This window comes from Epinephelus moara, chromosome 12 (genome assembly GCF_006386435.1).
Source record: "Epinephelus moara isolate mb chromosome 12, YSFRI_EMoa_1.0, whole genome shotgun sequence".
Taxonomy (NCBI): Eukaryota; Metazoa; Chordata; class Actinopteri; order Perciformes; family Serranidae; genus Epinephelus; species Epinephelus moara.
The window spans coordinates 10,681,446-10,704,718 of record NC_065517.1 but is presented as its reverse complement, the minus strand read 5'-3'; the positions used below and the strand labels follow the sequence as shown (position 1 = coordinate 10,704,718).

The 23,273-nt window shown below is 41.9% G+C and overlaps 1 protein-coding gene across 1 annotated transcript in view; it reads left to right on the top strand.

Annotated features, from left to right (window-relative positions):
• The first annotated feature begins 1,905 nt into the window (after positions 1–1,905).
• Positions 1,906–23,273, top strand: part of fynb (FYN proto-oncogene, Src family tyrosine kinase b) — a 103,119-nt gene continuing 81,751 nt past the window's right edge. Inside the window, exon 1 of the mRNA XM_050059005.1 lies at positions 1,906–2,049. The gene's annotated coding sequence lies outside the window, so the exon portion shown is untranslated. The remainder of the gene's footprint in view (positions 2,050–23,273) is intronic.

The window sequence follows — 23,273 nt, the reverse complement described above, 5'->3', positions numbered from 1 at the left end:
GGTAACAGAGCGAACTTCAATGACAAATGAAATGACCTTTACAAGTCAGACACAACATGAAAAGGAGGAGCTGGGGTGGAGGCAGGTTGCAAAGTGGCTTGCAGAGGAAGCAGCAACAGTAGGCAGGCCAGAGCAGTTTCAATAGGGCGACCTGAATGAGATTCACCAATTGGTTGCGCAGAAAGGACTCAGGTGATCTATCAGACTCCCTTTCATCAATCGGCTAATCCATCAGTTGATTGGGCTGTTTGAGAGCCTGACATCTGTCCTACCTGAACTAACACTATGCTCAATTTTTAACTTGCTTGGACTAGCATTAATGTTAGTTGTTTAAGGAAATGAGCTGATTCGTGGCTCACTTTTTTTGGGTTTGAGGAAAGGTATCAAGTACTTTTAAGTCAAAAGGCTCAAGTTCAAGTGAAATCACAAGTCACTGGTGTTAAACGCCAAGTTGAGTTGCAAGTCTTTTTTGATTTTGTGAAGTTGAGTCTAGAGTCATTAAATTTGTGACTTGGACTCCAGTCCAAGACATGTAACTAAGGTCCACACCTCTGCTATATTCAGCAAGTTAGGATTGTGTGCAGCAAAATTTTGTTCTAAGAAGTGCCCCTGAAACATCAGTTACACCAACACTGAAACCCAGACGTGTGTACAAGATCAGCAGCTCTTTAAGCCGTTATGACATAATAATTTAACAAGAACAAACTATTAACAGTAATCAAATGTGTAAAAAAACAACAAAAAAAACTCAATTTCCATTCATACTATTTCATGTTGCTATGACCAGGGAAGAACCTCCTCAAAGTAGATGCCCCATTATCTTAGCAAATAGACACATCACCCCATACACAACGTTCAGCTCATTACAGTTCACAAACCACATTATACTTCCAGCAACAATAACAACAGCTGAAGGAAAATGAATACATATGTTTATAAAAAATCAGCTGTGTCCTGAGGCGGCCTGCTGCTCTCTCATTAAAGTGCAGCTTTGCATGTAAACAGGAGATGGCGCTCTAACGTCAAGTAAAAAACAAAACACACACTGCTTCTCATACAGCTGTTTATCCCTTCATTAGTCAGAAATATAGCAGCTCATTTACCAACTGTTACAAAAACTATCCTACATTTAGATCTTTTAGAAATGAAACTGTCAAAATATCACAACGGAACTAGATTATTGGTAGCTTCTATGTTACCATATTTATAATAAGACCTTGACATACTTTGTGTTTTTTGCCTCTAAGTTATTTTGCCGAGCTAATAAAGTGTCGCATCTATTAATTTTGATGTAATATGTGTATAAAATCATCCTGAACTTTGTCACAGATTTACTATACATCCTAATCAAAGAAATCTGTTTATACACATCCACACTTAGCACTTCCATTCATGTCCCACCCACCTTCACCCCTCTCTGTCTTCTGATTGGACAGGTGTCCTGCCAGTCAAAGGACCGGGCCCGTTATGTTATCTTCATTTGCTTCTGAAAAGCTCCGGATTCTGAGTTGTCCGGACAATCAAGTGTGGCAATAAAAGCAACATATTACCAAACAAAAGTAACAAAGTTCATCTGTAATAGCGGCAGTTGTTTGATTTTTGAAAACACATACAAAAGGAGATATTTAAGAAGAATAATTTGTGTCGCAGGGACTATTATTAATGTGGGCTGTTGCGTTATCAACTATAATTTATCATGACTTTTGCCGACTTTGTAATTCGAACATCACATTTAACAGCTCTATTAAAAACAATACGGGCCCCACTTGTTCTGTTTGCTCAGATACACCCTCTACGTAACCCACAACCTTTTGTTTGCCCGTGTAAATTGTGTGCCCCTGCCTGCCGCTGACATTTCCGACAGCTCGTGAAGGCAGCAGTAGTTTCATTGTGGCCCTGCAGAGCTAACGCCATCACACGCAGTGGCTACGACGAGCAGCACGGCGACATCAGGGCCACCACAGCAGCGCAGTCTTTATCACTGTCAAACCGTTTCATCATAACGGGGATGGAATACACAGCTGCGGATTATTAGACGCGTTTAAACAGGTGAGACACACTGTTTATCATTTTACCCATCATTCAGCTCGCTTGTGTGTCCAAAGCGGAATGACTTACTTTGATTTTTCCAAGTATTTTTTTTATTATTGACGTTTCTTGGACGCAAAGGTGCTTAGCCTGTTAGCTAGCTAAACCTTTCTCTACCTCCTCTATGTGGAGAAAAAGGCTGTCTGGGTGACGCGTCTGCTGTTTTGAATGCGATACCCGGTGTGTATTCAGTGAAATATACCCACTGGCACATATTTAGCCTGTGTGAGTGGAGTGAAGAACCAGCACACGGAGCTAATTACCGTTAGACAAGTAGGTTATCCGCGGTCAATGGCAAAACTGAAGGAATAAGCTGTTTGTTATCACACAGGAGGCGTTTAGCTCCTGAAAGCATCTTGACGCAACCTCTGCTCGGTTGTTTACCATGCCCCCCTCCCATCATCACTTTCTCCCATCATCATCATCATCATCATCATCATCATCATCATCATCATCATCAACATCATCATCATTAGCATCTCCAATTGATGCCTAGTTGAGTCAGATGAAGGACATAACCTCACATGATTGACAGGGGCTCTTTTATCTGGGATGCATTTAGGCTCCTGTGCATGCAGTGGGGAAACCATAGTGCTCAGTTAAGTATGAGGAGCAGGTTGCATTCCTCTACACAAGACTGTGTGATGCAGGTGAAGTGTGCTGTATCACTTTAAGACTATCTGCTCAAGCTGTTGTATTTTCGCAGATGTTTGGATGTGATTTCTGGAGACTGACATGGTTATCTAACATGGAAAATGTTGGGTTGATTGGACTATGTAGAGTTAAGTCAAAAGGCTTCCTGTGTCATGTCAAAACACTGAAATCTCAGCGCTACCTTGGCAACGAAAACTCACAGTTTTCACAAGTAAGCATCATCAAGGTCTTAAGGTTTTAGACACAAACCCGAGGTGGATCTGGTCAGGTTGTTAGGAGGAGTTCTGTAGATGTCTTGAGGCTGTGACTGTCATCAAATGTGTGGAGTCTAGTGACAGTAGTTTATTTTTCATGTTGAAACATCGAAACACGCTGCACCACCACAGCAAAGCCACTCAGCGAAAAGTCACAATCTTCACTCTAAGGCATCGTCAAGATCTTAGAGATTTTTTGCCCAAATTTGAGGTTGTTCTGACCAACTAGCGAGGAGAAGTACATCAAAGTATGAAAAATCACATTTTCTGTTGCCAGTAGGTGGCGCTCTGACTGTAAATCAATAGTGGCATGTACAGTAAATGCATTCAGGCTTGGCACAAGTTAAAAACCACTTTCTCTTAGAGATTTAATCTGATCTACTTCACATTTAGTCTGTTATCTAAAGACCTTCGAGATAAAAAGTTCTTAAAAGCTTTAGTTTTTGTTGAGCGGTGTGGCCGTGGTGTAAACTTTCTCTGTCTTGCCACGAAACAGGAAGTTTACAACCGACTCTTGTATCCACTTTGTACTCTTCTAAAGGAGTCAGATATCTTGCACTGTGCTGAGGATATGAATGCCTTCCTGTGATGACCGCCCTCTTCCTCCTCATGTTAAGGGAAGTTTGTCCCTCCTTTCCTTTGTTAATTGGGGTTAATTGCACTCGTCACCTCTGTCACCCTTTAAAACAATGACGGGCGTACCTTCATCCATCGCCTCGGCCCATAAAACCTGGCCAAGTCTGAACCGCAGCCATTTGTTCCGCGCATTGTGCCTGCAAAATTAGTGTAATTGATTATATTGTCGGCCGCTGCCATTAGGGGCCCTGCAGTTTCTTTCTTACATCAGCATTCCTCCACCTTACGAGGTGTTTCTTAATGAAGCAGCCTCTATTTACAATATGCGACAGACAGCTAGACATGGCACTCTTAGGTGGCTCGTAAGGAAAAACTGCAAAAACTGGAAGTGATACGATGAAGTGAGGAGTTGTAATTTCCTCTGTGTTCTTTTGCTGTAGTAGTACTATCATCCCTATTTTCTTGGGTTCTGAGCAGTGCCAGCAGTCAGGAGACAGCTCGCTTACTCCTCTAAGTGTAAGATTTCTGCACCAAGAAGACAAAGCTGCTTGTTTTACAGCCATGTGATGTTGTGGCCTGCTGGGTCCAGGTGCTGCAGGTGCAGTATGTGGAAGCAGTAGGCTATGTTGTAAGGCTTTAAGGATGGATCTGTCCTCAGGCTGCCAGGTTAATCTCTGTCGAGAGGTAGTAGTCTTGGAAACCGAGCAGTCTTGGCAGTCAGAATTTTTTTTTTTCTGTAGAAGTGCGAGTGCACATCATGTTCTCAAGGTCTGAAGATCTGGGTTTGGCTAATCCTAATGATTTGATGTCTGTTGGAAGTCAGCGTACATCATACCAAAGTGGAAAATTACAGATGGCAAATAAAAAATCTTTACATCCATGTTTGTGTTAAATTCGCTTCTGTGTTGCAGGTATCCCATCTGTCTGACGCGTGGCTTATTGCAGACAAAAAAACTCTTGTCTGGATCAGTTATGAGTTAAGGGCTGCTTCTTTTTATTCCCGCTGCTGTACAATAAGATGAAGCATGCTTGGCATCACTGATGAAAGTCCCCTGAGTTTAGCATGTGACAGACAGCTTTAAACAGCCTCTCATCCTCTTACACTGTGGTGAAATGCTGCCAAAGTACTGTGTTCCTAATCACAGTTCACCCCGTCACTGACTGACACGTGGATCCTTTTGTGTTAAAAGGAGTGACCTAATGGGGCTGGTTACCACACAGAGGTGAGGAAGTTAGGACAGCAGAGCACAGGAAATCTAATGCAGTAGTAGATGTGTAAACTTGGGAAACTTTAGTCTGCAATCTTTTTTATTGATGTCATGGACTTTTGGTTGTGGTTTCATTACTGGATTACTTCATTATGCTAGAATAATCAGGACAAGCAGGAGGATCCCCATTAGACCCTCATTCATAAAACTCTCCATGCAATGTGAAATACTATCTGGCCTCAAGTTTGCCATGTGGTAATGTGGACACAAACTAGTGTAGGAGTAAACAACATGTATAAACATAACTGGAATAATAATCTTGTAACTAGATTTGGACACAACGACCCTTTATTTCATTATAGGATGTCAGGATTGTGAAATAGAGCAGGACTCCCCTTAAAGACTAAGTCTGGAATTTTCCAACCTGGGCACCATTTCCCCATATTTTTGTGTCTAAGTTACTAATGGGAACAACATTTTATGAAATTGATCCAGTATTGAGCAACATTACTACAGCTGGTCATTGTGCAACACGCTGCATTGTAACCACTCGGGGCATGTTAGCACCATCAGTGTATGCCCACTAAAAGTGTCTGTTTTTGTCGCCAACAGGCTCAGATTTTTTGAAGTTTCTAAAAAAATTATAGAAAGGATCCCTACGGAGATAGACCTTTTTTGTTGAAGAGTAAGATCCTTTCTTGTTTAACCCCAAACAGCCCCGAAATCCGCCAAACTCACAAGACTCCATTCACGCAAACAGTCATTTTAACATCATAAAACATATATCATTCAAAGTCCACAGCGGTAAAATGTCCCAACAATAACCAACTCTGGTTTGTTTGAAATATATAATTAATTCATCCAGTTATGTGAAAATATGCTGGCTCTATACACACTAAAATGACTGTTTATTGAAATGGAGTCTGGTGGGTTTGGTGATGAGGCTTTTTGGGCGGTGTCTGCCTAAAGGAGAAGGATCTTTCTCTTCAATAAAAAAAAGGTCTATCTCTGTAGGGATCCTTCCCTTAATAGCCACACACTTTATAACTATCTGAGCCTGTCAGTGGTAAAAACAAGCATTTTAGTGGACTTACATTGACAGTGCAAACTTGTCCTGAGTTGTTCTATTGCAGCCTGTTTGGGCGCTGAGGACTGCAGCATTCTTTTTTAATAATGGACCAGTTTCAAAAAGATGTTGTTTCATTTAGACACAAAAATGTTGGATGATAGGGTCCAAGTAGGAAAATATCCAAATTACTCTTTAAGATGTTGTCCTGGGTCCTGGGTCAGCTGATACTGTAGTTTGATGGTGCATGTTCTCAAACAAAATTTTAATTAAATGAGCACTAACTAGCTGACCCAAACTGAAGTGTGGTTGGAGTTCTCAGGCCTCCTGGGGTCTCATTTGTAAACACTGCGTAAGCACAAAAACTGAAAGAGGCGCACGCCACTTCCCATGCAAAAGTTGTGATCTATAAAAACAGACTTGATGGGAGAAATTTGCTTACGTGTGTTTTGGAGACAGGAAACTTGCGACGCAGATGGTGAGGTGGAAGCTTGAATGTAGAAATTGTTGAATATTTTTTGGGGCATGCCATTTTGGGCTTTTGTCCATTCCTACATTTTTAGTATGGAACCTATATGCATTTCTTCATAAATGAGACCCCTGGAGTTCTGGGGCTCTGCCCAGATGCCCCCTTTTGCTGCTGGTTTTGTACTTAACTCAAGTGTTCCCAACCTGTCTCGCTCTTCTCACTTCTCCACCTGCTCCAATTTGGTTTATTCTCTCCCCAGCACTATGTAATGCTCTTCAAGCCTTTATAAGATGATGATACAAAATCTTTCACTTTCTTTAGTTGGATGTTGAAGAAGAGAGCACAGAGACCCTCCAGGCAGAAGGACATGTACGTACTGCACTGTTCACTGTTGTCAGTGTCCGTCCTAACTAGAGCTTTTCTTTTCTGTGGGTGATGCTAAGGAGGGAATGTCTGTTTGTTTCTTAGCACACACAGATTCAACCATTGTTGCTTGTTAGCTATCAAAATGAGACAATGTCTGCTTGTGAGCATTCGTTACAGGTTATGTCCTCAGTGTGGACACATTAGTGTGATTTTCTCTACCCAGATTGTTTCATTTTCAAACATTTCTATAGACTTTTCTATGTATCATTTCTATAGATCTCGGCTCAGACAATAACACCTGCTCTTGGAATTTGCTCAGACTCAGTAAGTGTGACCCTCATTATCCGTTTTTGTGTGGCTTTGATTCATGCTGGGTTGGTGTACTGCCCTGTCTACTTATGATGTACTGTAGCACTGTATTGTGATCCTATTGTGCTCTGTGTGGCCATCTGAGAAAGGAGGATATCATTACTGGGAAGAGCAGGTGGGAAGTGACTATGTCATTCCTAAAGTCACTTTGGTTACTGTCACCATGCGCTCTGTGACAGGAGCCATTTTGGACATTTGGACTTGATCCCTGTCTTGTAGCCAGCGCAGAGAGCTGGCAGCACCCATGGTGAAGCCCTAATCCTCATTATTTTGCAACTTTATGTAACCTCTAATCTCTGTTTCTTAAGAATTACACACTCTCCCGACAGGAAACAGGCATTCTGGGAGCATTTTGTTTGGTTGCTGACTTCAAAGAGATACAAGAGGGTTTGACATAGATCACATTTGAATTCAGCTCTAACTCTGCAATAATCATTGTAATTGGTTGTCTTGTCGACAAAGCAGCCCAAACCCCCACATGTTCAATTTATAAAGATATAAAACTGAGAAATGTAGTGAATCCTCACATTTAGGAAGCAGGAACCAGCAAATATTTGGCACGTTTGCTTAGTAAATGACTTGAATGATGAATGGCTTGTTGTTTGAGAGTTTATTTTTAACCTTTGGGAACAAAATTTGGAGCAAAACAGTCCAAGGTCAAAGGTCCACCTAAGTGGCTTTTCTGAGCTTTCAGTCACATCTCAAAGTCTTCTTTAGTGAATGGTAAAATTGTTGCTGTCAAATAATTTTCTTTTGATTGACAAATCAGTTTGGAGTGAAACAATTTGTTGACATTTTTTAAAAATGATAAATCATGGTGGCAATTTTTATGCCAAAATAACAAATTTATTGGCAACTCAAAATGTGAACATTAGCTGGATATCTTAGTCTTCTATGAACTGAAGTGAATATCATGATACATGAAGTAAGTTTTACACTGTTGGTTGGACTCGACAAGGAATATGAGTATGTCCACTTGGGTACAGGGACATTATGGTAGGCATTCACCAGTTCTTCTTCAATAGGCCAAATAATGAATTTATTAATCAAGAAAAATAACCAATAATCAACTTACCACTATTAAGAATTATGTGGATGCAAAGTTTTTCAGTCAAACAAGGAATCTGACCTGAACACAGTTAGAACAACACACGTCCAGTAAGATACAAAAATACAACTAGTCTAAACACCGCTAACAAACATCAGCAGACAAACATATTGCTGTTCGACCAAAATACGTTTTTTTTCCCCAGAACTTTCAACCACATCATATGGTCTTCATGGTGGAATTGGCTCAATTGTCATGGAGCTGGAATTTAAGCGACATAAGAACAGATAATCGTTCAAAGTTTATTATTTAATTACTTAATAACAAGTGAGCTATCTTAAGGTCAACTGAGTAAACTCCCTCTGTTGATTAAGATTCTAAGATGCGACCGAAAGCTCCGGCAAAAGCTAGTAAGTGGACCTTGTTTTAAAGGAATACTTCACCCCCCCAAATGACTATTTGTATATTTATCATTCAGCTAGTGTTACGTTGAATTCTCAAAGAAAACTTTGTTTGTTGTTTGTTCCTGCATGCCTCCACAGTGAACGAAGAATCCAAAAACGGATACAATTCTTGATGAGTGAAGTCATAGGGGTCCTCATAACTATATCAGAATATCCATTAACATATTCTCACACAATTATCGCAGTATAATCCAAGTCTCATTTATCCAGTCGTGTGCTTAGCATTTCCCAAACATGCATTTTCACTAAAACCTTAGTATTTAAAACTGAACTGGGAGTGAAACTTACCTATGCTCTCTTTAAAGACAAACTCCATTAACAAAAGTAATTTTAGTTTGTTGAACACAGGAGCTGCTGATCTACCTCTGCCTCCATCAGTGTATGTGTCTGTGAAGTACTGAGCATACGACTGTATAAGTAAGACTTGGATTATATTGCAAGAGTTGCGTTGGACTGTGTAAACAGATGTTTTGATATAGTTTTGCTGCTGTTAAACGTGGACCCTTATGACTTCAATTCATCAAGAATTTTCTCTCTTTTTGGATTCTTTGTTCACTGTGAAGGCATGTGAGAAAAACAGAATTAACTTTAAGAATTCAACGTAACATGCCTGAGTTGTGTGAGAGTTTGTAAACAGATGTTGTGATATGGTTTTGTTGTTGTTTAAGGCAGTTTCTTCTTGGATTCTTCATTTACCAGTGGCATGCGAGGAAAACAAAGTTTTCTTCCCACATTCAACAGAGCGGGGTTAGAAATGTTCACACCTGGAGAGTGAAGTATTCTATTAAGATTTTTCTTGTCAAAGATTAGAGACAAACTTTTTTTTTGCTGTTATGTCCAGGAAAGAAGTATGGTAGACAGCAACAGTAGAGCATTTATGTGCAAGTACTGAAAACTGGTTGTTACTGTGCTGTACAAGCAGTGCAAAGAATGCTGCAGAGGTAAATAGTGTGCATGTCTCCATGGATAGAGTATATGTGCAGTTGTTGTGGGCTTTTTTAGATGTACAGTTGAGGATATACGATATGTAAATGCATACTCTGCCACCAGAATACTGTGAAAACCAACATGTTACAATACAATATGTTCAGATTCAAGTTTTCTCTCTGTATGGAAAGCTCAGTCTTTCAATTTAAAAAATCTGCTGCTTATTAAACTGAACCCAGCAGATTTCAATGTTTTCACATGAATGATTAAATGTCGCCCCCGCCCCATCTCATTAGTTAAAGTTAAGTTCGGAAAATAAAGCCCTCTCCTCTGCGGGAGAGTCCAATCCAGCAGTTTATGACATCACATGGAGCTTGCGGTGGGTCAGATGGCCCTGGCTCATACGTTTGGGACTGGGAGTACAGTCAGCTGCTCTTGTGCTCTCAGCGTCACGCCACAACCTCAGAGGTCAGAAAGACATCACAACAGTGTCGTCCTTTGTGTCACGCTTCCAGTGGAGAGGGATGAAATGTGTCTCTTTTCTCTGTCTGTGTGTACACCCCCCACCCCCCCACCCCACCCCACCATGGCTGAGTCGTGACGTACTCGCAGGCTCAAATGAAGTTATTGTTACACATGAGTAAATGTTGAACCATGGATGAATGCAAGCTATGACAGAGGCTTTGGAGACTTACGTGTGAGATCATATGATCATGCAGATCATATGATCACCCCAGAACGCCTGCAATCCCTCCAGCGTCTCCATATCTCAGCTGCTAGTTTTCTTTTCACTCTGCTAATTAAAAACCCGGAGGTTTCACTGTCGCGTCTTTTAGCTTTTTACACGACCCATCAGCTTCATTAAAAAAGTAGAAATGTTTGCGAGCCGGGCATATGCCTCTGGGTCATTGTTGCCGGGATATCAAGGGAGGAAATGATGTGTGAAAGCGATACACTTGCATGAAAGCTTGTCAAAACGGGGCCCATGGAGATGTCCGTCTTAGGGGTGTTTCTTCAAAGGAATTCAATTAGCAGGAGTTGTTTGTCTTGCTTCAAGGAGCAGGAGTTACACAGATCCTGTCAAGCTGATAGCATCACGCACAGTCCCTTATCAGCCCGCCACTTCCACCTGCCACAGCTCCTCTTTGTGTTTGCCTATGCGTGCGTTGGCTTGAAATGTGCAAAGTCAGTGACTGGTCGTCAAGTGTGGCTTCATTTCCTCTGAAGAGAATCACAGTTGCTCATTTACATCTGGAGCACAGGCGAGGCATGAGAGCACCAGGAAGCGTGGCTTTCTCTCATATCCTGCTCAAAATGTTCCATTTTTAATCTTCCACGTTTTTTTCTTAATCTCTCCAATTCCATTTAGCTCTCAAGTCCATTTAGCCTTTATTCAGGAGTTCAATAGTGCACTGGAGCGACTCGGTCTATATTTAAAACCTTACCACTGAATAAATCGAGCAAAAAATCTTTTAATTCTGCCAGCCACCACCCAACCCGAAAGTTTATTCTGCTGTTCAAGCAGTGGAATGGCAGTGGTAGGTTCCTGTAACAGGTTTCCTCCAGATGCGGGTGTCTGAGCAGCTAGCATGAGATTCAAGGCATCGTGCATTCAAGACTTTGCAGCTGGTTGGTTAATGGACTTGCACTTGTATAGCTTTCTAGTCTTCTGACCACTCAACATGCTTTAACACTACAGAGTAACATTCACTACCATTCACTTATTTACACACACATTCATGCACTGGTGGCCGAGATTTCGATACAAGGCCACCTGCCGCCTGCTGCTCAGTTAAAGTCACTCACAAACCGATGGCCCAGCCTTTGGGAGCAATTTGGGGATCAGTATCTTGCCCAAGGACACTTTGACATGAGGGTTAGAGGAGTCTGGGATCGAACCACTGATTTTCCCACTTGTGGACAACCCGCCCTTCTTCCTGAACCACAGCCGCCCCACTGCTAACACTTTTACAAAGCATGCTGTTGTGGTTGAGATTTTACAGCTGTTCCATCTTTTGAGTAAGTGTATGAAATACCAGAAATTTTTGAAAAATTCCCAGCCCACAATGATGTCTTCACATTGTTCTCCAAATTCGATGGATGTCTAAATTACAGTGTTCTCAACAAAGAGAAGCAGCACATTCTCAGATTGGAAGTGCTGAAACCAGCAACCCAGGTGCCAGAATAAATGTTGGCATTGTGCATTTTTGCAAAGCGCAGATAGGTTACATTCTTATGTTTTATATGTAGCATTGTCGCCTCACAACAAGAGGGTTCCTGCTTCAAACCCAGGGGTGGGGAAGCCCTTCTGTTTGCATGTTACCTCGTGTCAGCTGTGTGGGTTTTCTCTGGGTATTCCAGCTTCCTCCCACAGTCCAAAAACACATGCAGGTTAATTAGTGACTAGGGCTGTGACGGTATGTATTTTTTCTCACAGCGGTGACAGAGTCACGTATCACCGCGGTATGGCGGTGATACGTACACAGGTATGGCTCTGGGTCTGTGTCCACTACAAGAAACTCTTCAAAATCGCGTTCAAAGTTGTCCATTGCAGCTACTATAGTCCAGAGATATAGCTAGGCTAAATAAACAGCTGAGTTTTGTTTACAGGCTACGTCTGTGCCTGTGCCTGCTCACCGGTGTATCCCTCCGCGGATCACAGCGCCGGACGTACTGACCCCAATGCCAACCGCTGAGACCCAGCCACTGGACGTACAGACACAAAAAAGATATCGATCATGTTGTCTCAATATGAAAATGATAGCAAAAGGGCATAACTCCCAAATCGTCGGAGTATTCTTTTAACATTTGGCTTGGGAACCAGATCCGCCGCCATGATGAATCAGCTTTTTTTTTTTTTTGTGCGGTGATGACCTCTTCACCGTGGTAGGCATCATGTGACCGCAGTATTGCGGTGATGCGGTTATTGTCACAGCCCTACTGGTGACACTAAATTGGCCATAAGTGTTAATGTGAGCGTGAATAGTTGTCTGTCTCTATAGCCCCTTTTACACTGCCAGATTTTTGGCAAATGTTTCGCAGGCAAGCTGGGAGCGCTTAGACACACAGAAACGGATTGGCGAGTTGATCCGAGGTGTCTAATTTTCCACCTCGTAGGGTAGACATATTGGCGGAACCTTTTTGGTTTAAAAAGAACGAGGCGCCCTTCCGCCACAGGAGGGGCTGTTGATGACTTGGGGGTGGAGCTGTTGCTGCACGTGCGACCCACTGGCGGTGGATAAACAGGAAACAGCTGATAGCAGGAATGAGCAGCTAGTAGCAAGAGGGAAACGCAAACCTTAAAGACACTGTAAAGATGAGCAACTGGGGAGACAAGGAATTGCGCACCCTCCTTGTCCTTGCAAACGTAGAGGCCATTAACCGTCAGATGACAGGAACGGTGAGGGATAGGCCAACTTACGAGAGAATCGCCGAAGGACTGACCAGCCATGGCTTCCCTCGGAGCAAGGCTGTTTACATCACACGCTGAGCTACACGTTTTGTTACTTGCTCACGCCCCCCATTGCCCCGAAAAAGGCGCATTCTGTATGAACAAAAGTAGGCAGGCGGCATTTTGCTGCACTCCCCGATTTTGTTTTTATACTGCCAATGCTGAAAGAAGACTGATTGGGCTTTCCTGCAAATTTGCACAATTCCTGTTTAAAAAGGGCTTATGTGTCAGCCCTGTGATAGTCTGGTGACCTGTCCGGGGTGTACCCTGCCTCTTACCCAGTGTCAGCTGGGATAGGCTCCACCCGCCCTGCGACGCCCAAAAGGATAAGTGGTTACGGAAGTGATTGAATTAATATTTAGCAGATATGTTGAAACCTAGCATTTCTTTAAGTTTTAATTTTCAATGTCATGTTGTGACAATGGCACAAAAGAACACAAAAATAACCTAGTAGGGTTAGAAAAACATTATGTTTAGGCTTAATATATCTGGTTTGGTCGTTAAGAACATCGCTGGGCATGTCCCAAACTATTATTAAAAAAATACCTGCTTTTGGTGCTACAAACACTGCTTGACATGTCTCAGGTTTGTTAAAAATGACCGGGTTTGGTTGCGACAAACCAAATTCCTTAAAGATAGCTGTTGTCTTTATAGAAGAGGAAAATGCACTAGCATGCTTTGGAAAATGGCTAATAGTAATGTGTGGAAATGCAGGTGTGTATGTTGTAATGTATAGGTTGTTCATGCTGATATACTGAACTGGCAATGGAGTGGTGGAATTTGACAATGGAAAAACATCAGTGGTAAACATGAACTTTTGGTGTGAGCTCCTTAAAGTCTATAAGTCATATGTTTTTTCGAGACTTACTTTACATCGGCTTTCAACAGTAATATTCATGGAGGCAGATGTACCCCACCGATAGTAGCTTCAGTAGAACAGCATGCAGTGTAGCCACAGCTTGCAGGTTTTCAGATGTATGACTGATAATGTGTGAAAAGCAAAGCTCCCCCTCAATGGCTTTTTTGTGTTTGAAGAATATTGCAAAGCACATGACAGTATTTGGTGTCTCTCACTGCTGGTGTTGCTTTCTGTTCCTGCACTTACGTTGATGAAGAGAGTAGGTTTTAGGGCAGGGTATCATTTGAAATGTTTTGATTTTAGATCCGATCTATTTCTTCAAGTGTTGATACTGATACAAAAAAACATAAATCATTTTTATACCTTACTGAAAGACATATAAACATGTTTTACTACAAAGTGGTTTTTCAGTTATAAAAAGAAGACAAAGTTCTCAAATATTAAACGTTGTCCAACTTAAGGGAATGTATGAAAAATTTGCTCAAACAGCAGTCTAAAATTGGCAATTTCTTTTAATTTAATCAGGAACTAGGCTATCTGGTGAAATTACAGACATATTTCAGTCACTGCCAAAAAAAACTATTAAGGTTTGATACCCAGCCCTTGTTATGGTAAATGCAAAAAATCTCTGTTACAAGAAAACTTATGGAAATTGAGTATCAAATACATAAATCATATAGTTTAATCATAAAATATCTTTCATGTATCTACTCATGGATGCAAGGCTCGTGCTTTTACAGCGCGAGATGTAAACGTAAATGCTGACCTCCACAGCTGAGCTGTAGCATTAGCTAGCTCAGTAGTGCTAAGTGAGCTAGCAGTAGATGCACACGTCCTTCTGTGCAGTGATTCGGTTGTCAAGTGTAGTTCAGCAGAAAGAAAATAGTTCCTGCGTGAAACTGCACACATGAAACTGCTCACAACAAGGTCTGTGGATTATCTTGAGTAACCAGGTCATGATTTCTGGAAAGAGACATTGCTGTTGAGTTTTTTAAATGTATTTATTTGGCACTTTGAGCACCACAAGCTGAGTGCCATCTAGTTCCATTATATTTGAGAGAAGGCAAAAATCTCTATGGCCGATATCTCTGACACTCGGCGACTCACACCAAAACAATCTAGATTGATAAATAGCACTACAGGGAAAATATGTGTTTTAGATTTAGGGGTGAACTGTCCCTTTAATTTTTGAATGGCCTTCTGATCTCTATATATCTGGTGAAAGGATAAGTGCTCGGTAAAATGTGATATTTGGGATGTGGTGATGGAATGGCTCAGTGTTGATGTGTGTAGCCTGTATTTTAAAAAGCACGGAGGCTCTCCGGTGAACATTTCAGCATCTTAAGGCCGCCTGCCAGACACAAGTAGCAATCATGTGGGTGTCGTTCTCCGGGCTGAAACGACGCGCGAGGCGGACAATACATCTTGCTATGCTTTATTATTTATTAATGATATGTTTACCATGGTGGCAGGCAGACGGATGACAAGTGTTTGTATTTTGAGGGGGAAACAAAAGTGCTTTCTGTACGTATGGTAATGGCCCCGAGAGTTTTCATACATAATTAACTTGCTGTGAGTTTTCCAGCTGTGTCTAATGTCATGTGTGAGTGACAAAGGCTGTATTCTGCCCCAACAAAGCCTCCCTGTGGTGCGTGTGGATGATGCTGTTAGGAGATCTGCATTGCAAAGAAGCTATTATGTTTTATGGTTTCTATGAATTTCAATGTGGACTTATGCTGTTTCTGATTTCCACGCAGAGCACAGTGGAAGAGTGGCTGCTTATATGTAGAGCTCTGGCTTCTGAGCTTTTATCTCCTCTCAGATAGTTACTATGTGTCAGAGTCCTCGCCAAGAGGTTCTATTATGGCCCATTTCCACTGCAGTGTCTCCTGAACTCCGCTGCCTGTCTGCCCTCGGTGTTACGCTCCGCTCTCTGTTTGACTGTGCAGCGTCATTCATTTCTCTGCATTGCTGATGCAGCTGTGAGATGCTGACAAAGGAGATGATTGCTCATTCTGGCAGTGGCGTCACGCTGGTACGCCAGACCCGGGCCTTCACCGTCACAGGGGCTTTATGTTCAGGATGCTCTGTCACTATTCCTACTATGTCTATTTTGAATGGATGGAGAATGCATATCCTACAGTTGTCCAGAATCTGATATCATTGTTATCATTTCACAGATTCCCTGTGATGTATGATCATTTGTAATGAGATAAGTTTGGTTAAGCTGCAAAAGACTTATCTTTCACCAGAAATAAGGATCTTAGGTGGTAATTCTGCAAATAGAAGATTTTTTAAAATCCTTATTTTTATTAAGGGAAACATTAAAGCACAAAGAGAATTTGATTTTTTTTTTCAAGGTATTTCCTGTGTTAAGCATTTGAAAAAATGACAACACAAAGTCTCATTTTCCATTTTAGTATTGCTTAAACCGCTCCATGGCCCATAATCCCCTACATCTTTTGCAAGACAGACATCTCCAGTGATGGACTAAAAGCAGATTGCAATTCTAAAAATGTATGTAGCTACAAGCTAAATCAGATCAGGGTTCCATTTTAGCAGTTATAGTAGTTATAAAGCCCCTTTCCTACTGGATAAAAAACCCACTAAAATTTGACTTTTGTATATTTATCAGGAAAGGTAACAATTAGCATTCACTCCTGGTTCAAATGACTGTGCTGTTGTCCATCTACATCTGCTCTACTGGCAATGGGAAAGCAATTTGTCACCTACTTTTACTGTTTTTTCCCATGTTTAAAATCCCCACATACACATCCTGATTCTGGTGGAAATGGTATAACTTCAGGATTGTCTGTCCAAAGTTCTCCTTATTGTTTTAAGGTGCAGTGACAATAGTGTAGGGACGGTGAGATATAACCTCTTTATGCAAACCATGTCTACTTGTGATCCCTTCGTCTTGTCACAGGTTGCATTTGTGTATGAGTTGCAAGTTCAAACAAAAAGTGATGTTCTCTTCTGAGATTGTTACCTCTGCTAAGAAGGATATGTTCTGGGTTCAGTTTGTCTGAGTACGGGAAAAACTACTTTGTCATTTCCATGAAACTTGATGCAAGGGTGTAGTATGTGCCAAGGAAGAACACATTTCATCTCGGAGTGGATTGGAATCTCAGAGCACATACACAAATCTCTTTCTTTCACATTGTGAGGTAGGGTATTTGGCCTTGGGGGAAGGTCTATTTTTTTTTTTCAAATCTGTGTTAAAACAGTAATCACATGCCATATGTATGTGTATTGAAAGTTATTGGTCACTGTAATAAATCTTCCTATTCATAATGGGTATGAAGTGATTCCTTTGGCAGCGTTTTTGTGGCTTTTTATTGTTTTTGTATCAGTTTGGTGAAGTACCTTGATTTATTTGATGTTCCATAAAAGGTACCATGCATGTTAGTCAATAGTACTACAATGTAAAAATGCATAGACAGTAATACACTGTATTGACATCACCCTCTTCCGCTGTCAGTCATTTGGGAGTTTCCCTATCTTAGTGTTGTTCAGGGTGGCTGCTGAGCTCAGCTGTTAATTCTGTCTTCCCATGAAGAGTTAACACTTGTGTGTGTACACACACAAGTGTTAACTCTTGATCTGAAGGAAAAACACTCATATTTGCTTCCTCTATAATGCTTTAATCACCTGGCAAATCCCTCTCTCATGCAGTGCAGATGCAGACAACCAGTGTAGATAGAGTACAGGAGGCCTAATGTGCTGTGAGGATAATTGTCCATTTTAATCCACTCCTCAGCAGTGTCTGTCAGTCAGCGACTCAGTGAGGGCTCGCAGCCCACTGGCAGTGCTGACCCGTCAATCACATCGCATCCGTCAGGGCTCACGGGAATGGGGATGAAACATTCTGGATATAATTGGCGTGCTAGCATGTCATATCTTTACCATGAACTCCATGACAATGTTTGAGAAAAACCACAGGCAGCAGAATACATTATCACTACTGAACTACCCCACCGTCTGCAAGGTTGTTCTAAATCCATGTAAAGGCTGTAGCCTGCAGCTGTAAGCTTTGCAAATGCAGCTATTATTGAAATGGCAAAGTGCCCTACTTACCCTTTAGAGACTAGCCCTGAAATGAACCAGAAGTGGGTGGCTGACGGCGAGTTTTATGTTAAACCGTACAAGGCATGGCGCGTCTGAGCGGCGCAGAGGGAAAGCAGTCGCCCACCACCAGAGACTTGGGTTCATTTCCCAGCAGGGGCACCTCCGGCTTGGCCAAGGCCCCCGAAAATTATGAGTGGCTGTTGGGAGACACAACAAGGGAGCGTGTTCTTGTTGTTGAAATATTGACTTCTGCAGACCTGTTTAGCGAGGCTTCCTGCTTGTTTCCTTTCTTGCTGTACTACCACTTGTCTCCTACCAGGAAGTAGCTTGAATGAATACATGACCCTCTCACACTTTCACACAATTAGATGACTCAAGTGCTCTTTTTATATACGCGTTTTAAGATACCTGGAGAGAAGCATGGGCATAAAACTGCCATTGTTATCAAGACACTTGAAGTAAGCCACACAACATACTTGTCCTAGTAACCTCGTTTTATGTACAAAACTCTCCGTTTCCTTAAGTGGAAAAATCTATGTGAAGCTCCTTCCACTTTACAGCGAGGGTATTGTCAGTGTGAATATTTATCTTTTAAACAATACTCCATTAGAAATCTCTATGTTTTTGAGTAGGGTTGGAACTAACAGTTATTTTCTTGATTTTTAATAATGTAATGATTTCATTCAATTAACAGATTAATCTGTTTAAAGGTATTTATTATTTACAATGACATGAAACAGAGAAAAACTGTATGTCCTCACATCAGAATTCTGGAAGCAGAGAATGTTTGACACTTTGCTTGTAAAAGTACTTCAAAGATGAATTGATAGTTAAAAATGTTGATTAGTCTTTTGTTGATTGATTACAGCTCTACTTTTCTGTACTAGATTCCCCTGTAGGCTTGAAATGTGGATTTTGAAGTGTTTAGATTGCTCCTTTCTGGAGCCAGGATTCACAGCATTTACAGTGGCTCCAAAGTGCCACTGAAGGTGGAGCAAAGATCATTGTTGTTTAACATAAATAGCAGAGAAGTATTCAGATTGCATGTAAAGATTGCATGGTATGGCATGACTATACTCAACTCGTTTTTTTAGGTTTTCCATTAGCAAAAGTTGGGGTTACTACTTGTTGCCTGGTACTTTTTTTGCTATTACGTTGGTCGAGGTTGCAGCCAAGCTGAACCGATACTAGACAATGGAGCTAAAACACTGCAGACCACTGATCGGTCAAAGAGGATCGTCACTGGCGCTACACCGGACAGCCCGCACAAACAAGCCATTTTGAAATAGTCACGCTACCATCAACAGTGATAGCAATTTTTCAATGAATCAACTCGCAAACCCGCAAAACTACACCATAAACTACGTACACTACATACACCGTACAATTGACCAAGTGCGGACGTTCCTCTGTTTGGTTGCCAATGAAAGGACTCAGCAAGTGTCACATTGAAGACTGTGTCAAAGTAGTTTTACGCTGCGTTGCTACTGTGATCAGCTGAGAATCCCACCTTCACTGAGGGGGTACTATCCTCAGTGGAAAACAAAATAGAGAAAGTGACCTGGTACCAAAAGTGAGTCGAGTTGAGTTGAGCTGTATGAGGCAATAGTTATAAGAAAATAACCTGTGATGATGTCATCAGGGTTCTAAGCTGATCTCGGTGTGTGCTTTAAGAAGAAGATTTCATAAAAAACTTGAGTTGCGAACTGGAAACTGGAGTTTGACAGACATGAGCGTTCACCAGACATAGACAGTCTCATGAAAAGATGCTGTTAGTTGCATTGTGGGAAATGTGGGATCCAGTGTTTTTGGAGCTTTTCCCATCATGTCGAGTTTAAATCAAAAGATTTAAGCCTCTGATGCTTCGGTTTTGATTAGTCTTTTAAAGCCTTCGTTGTCTCCAGAGGGACCTGTGTGAAGTGATGTCACCTGGGTCAGCATCCATTGGGTCTGAAGACTGCAAGTTTAAAAATTAGAACAATCTGTAGGTGTAAAAGACTCGTGGGAATTTCCAAAGAGTGTGTCACGTAGTCCCTCCCTATTGCGCTGCAACTGGCTTGTACTCGCTATGTCAACGGGTCAAGTGTAGAGGTGGTTAGGCGCGATTAGAGTTGATTTTGGGAAAAAAGAAAAAAAAAAGGTGCGATTAGAGTTAGGGCAAAGAGGTCATGGTTAGGGTTAGTATTAATCAATCACAGCACAGTAGGACTAGGCTGAACACACTTGGGGAGGAATAACACCTGCAGGTGAGAGGCTTAAAATTAGTCGCTATGATACTAGAAAATACATCAAAATCTCTGAACCTCACTGTCAGCCGTCAGAGTTGCATTGTGTGTAACATGGGTGACAGGTTTTGATAAGGTAGAAGAAGATCTCTGGTTCTGTGGCATCGCTTTTGAACTGTCCATCATGAGTCCAATAATATTATAGGAGTAACTTCCTGTGTGTTTGGGTCACCAGGAGAGGGGAAGAAAAGGATTTAAAGGATGACAGAATGTACGGTACGAGTACCAGAGAACACAGACAGTGTGTCATAGTTTCTCCAGGCCAATCAGAGGGGGGTTGACAGTGACAAGAGCTCTAATAGACACATAAATACAATTGGCAGTGACTATACTTGGAGGCAAATAGGGCAAAGTGAAATAAACAATGAGCACAAAGCCTGATTTTTCTGCTTGAACTCTGGCTGTACAGTACAGTACATGCAGTGCCTGCCTTCCTGCCCACTGTCCCTCTGTGGCAGCTCAACACATTGAGACCGGTGTCTTCTCTATAGATCCTGCTGTGTGTCTGGCCTGTTCAGTGGCCCACTCATCTGTCCCAGTAGCCGAGCAGCAGTGGCAGAATGACTGAGCCCGTTGTGCCTCGGCCGGTCATGTGACAGCTCCGTGTAGCTGAATGACTTTCCCCCCGCAGCCTCGGTGCCATTATGTTTTATTGGAGGGGGCTGCAGATGAAAAGAGAGAGTCAGCTATCCCTCCGGGGCCAGGGGCTCCAGCGACTCACTGCAAAGCCTGCTGGGAGCCCGTCGCCATGACTGCATCGGGCGACAGGGTGGGGGGGAAGCGGAGGAGAGGAAGGAGGCCACAGAGCGGACGCAGACATGCAGAGTAGCCAAATGGCAATTTTCTACTGGTAAAGAAGACTTAAATCACATGTTTTACTCACACACTGAGGTCAGCTTGAGTATTTTGGGATACCCTCACGGCTCTTATGCACAGATCCCCAAAATAGACCTGTGAGTGAAAAAGCAGTTTTGTTTTCGGCTGAATATTTGAATACTATAGTAACAGTTGTTTTTAAAGGCACTTTCTGACCTGCTGAATTGAATTTTCAAAATGAGTGCACACAGGTGTATGATGTCATTTAGGTGATACAATAAAACCACAGACTTAACTGGAAAGGAAGAGTGTCTCATGCTGTTGTCCTCATTATCTTTGTTTTTGGTCTCTTTCTCATTTCCTTTATCTCTTCTTCTTCTTTGTCTCTGTTTGTCCTGTGTTATCTTTCGAGAGACAGAGAGGCCAACGCCGTCAGCACTTTGCTTCATTTTCAGCACCTCACACAGTCCACCACCTCACTATCTACATCCGCGTCTCGCCATTCAGCTGTTACGCTGGGGGATTTAAATTAGAAAGTAGAGTTTTTAAAAATAGCAGGTGGTGAGAGTGTGTTTGTGTGTGTGTGGTCAAGAAGGCAGCTGCTGTACCATGACACTGGCTGGTAATATCCGCAGTGACAGTTCCGTGAAAGCATATTCTTTTGCAATGCCAAATAACAAGCTGCACACAAACTAATGTATAGTTTTCAGGTTGTTTTCCATCATGCCCTGCTTCATATGTATTGATTTTGTGATTATGAAATCAGTTCAGTTTCATCAGGCTAACTGTTTAGTCTGTGGAGGTCTAATTCAACCAATAACAGGAAATGATGTGTAATAGCCCCCCACATACAACCGCTGTCAGCAGCAGCTTTCCACGTGGGTGTCTGCTGCTGCTGCAGAGCAAATAGTTGCATCACGTCGCCGAGGCCTGCATGCACTTGCAGCCCCGCCGCCGCTGTGCTCCAGCAATCAGCGAAGCCACAGAGAGACAGATTAAATTAGATTAGCGGGGCTGAGCTTTAAAGTCAAATCAGCAGCTAATGGGTTCTAACACATTTGGCAGTGGTGACAGCGCGTCTTTTGTAAATAAAGGGCAGTTAGGAGGCGCGCCATGCAGTTAACCCCGGCCCTCCTGCCACACAATGACTCCATTGTGTTATTCTACTGTCAGTCAAAGAGCTGGCAGCCTCTGTAAAGTGTATCCACGCCTGGTGGAGATTTATCTTGTAAATAAAAGTTGCCTTGTAGTGTGTCAGATACGTCCTTTATGGTTTGGTTCCCTGCACTTTTTTCCCTCACAGTTGTGGGATTTACAAAGCACTTATTGTGCTGTAGGAGTCAGTGAAGACTCGCAATGACAGCGTCAGATGAATGCTAAAATTACTAAGTAGACTGTTGTCACTTAGGTTTGGGCAGTACCTATTATTTCATACCTTTCTGACATTTCACAGAGGTACGTGGTATATGACAGTGTTTGTGTGAAAAAACAAACAACCAGGAGAGGAGGCATTTAAAATAAAATGTGCTAAGTTTATGAAATACAATAAATACATCAGTGTAGATTAAACCAGTGTTTGGCTTGTGATCCTTTACAAAGAAGCAGTGTATTTGGGACCCCTATCATATTGCAGATGTGTGTTTTTATCCCACCACTATTTATGCTCATTTTTAGTTTGTGTATGAAAAACCTGAGTGGAAACACCAGAAATTCTTGTAAAAAATATGTGATAAAGTAAAGTTGAAACAGTGCATAAACCATGACTCACATGAAGGATGTGACTCAAATGTCCACTGAAGATAGGTTCCACTCTGATGAAGAGGTGGACAAACAAAGATAGGTGTCATACTTTTCCTCCATTTGAGGTTTGATTTGCACTCTTTTTTTCTTATGTCATCTTGTTCTGCTTCTGCTTTGGTTTAATGGCACCCAGCTGAAGACATGCAGAGTAGCTAGATGGCAACTGTTTATCACTATGTGCCCTACTCTTAATAAACAGTAGTGGATGGAAATTCACATTTAATTTTGGATGGCAACTTGACGTATGACTTATGACTTGACTTATGACGTATGACTTGATGTGAGCTGTTCCAGGAAGTTTCCCCCTTTAGACTTCTCACGTGGTTTTATTTAAACAACTGTAAGATAACTAAGGAGGTTGAATTATTCTGTGATTTCACAAAAAGCAAAGATTGGAAAAAAGTTCTTCTTTGGAGGGGCCCGACCCCACAGGACTAAACTAACTAACTGCATGTGAAGTGGAGTCCTACACGGATCCAGGCCTGCAAACTCACACCCTCCCGCA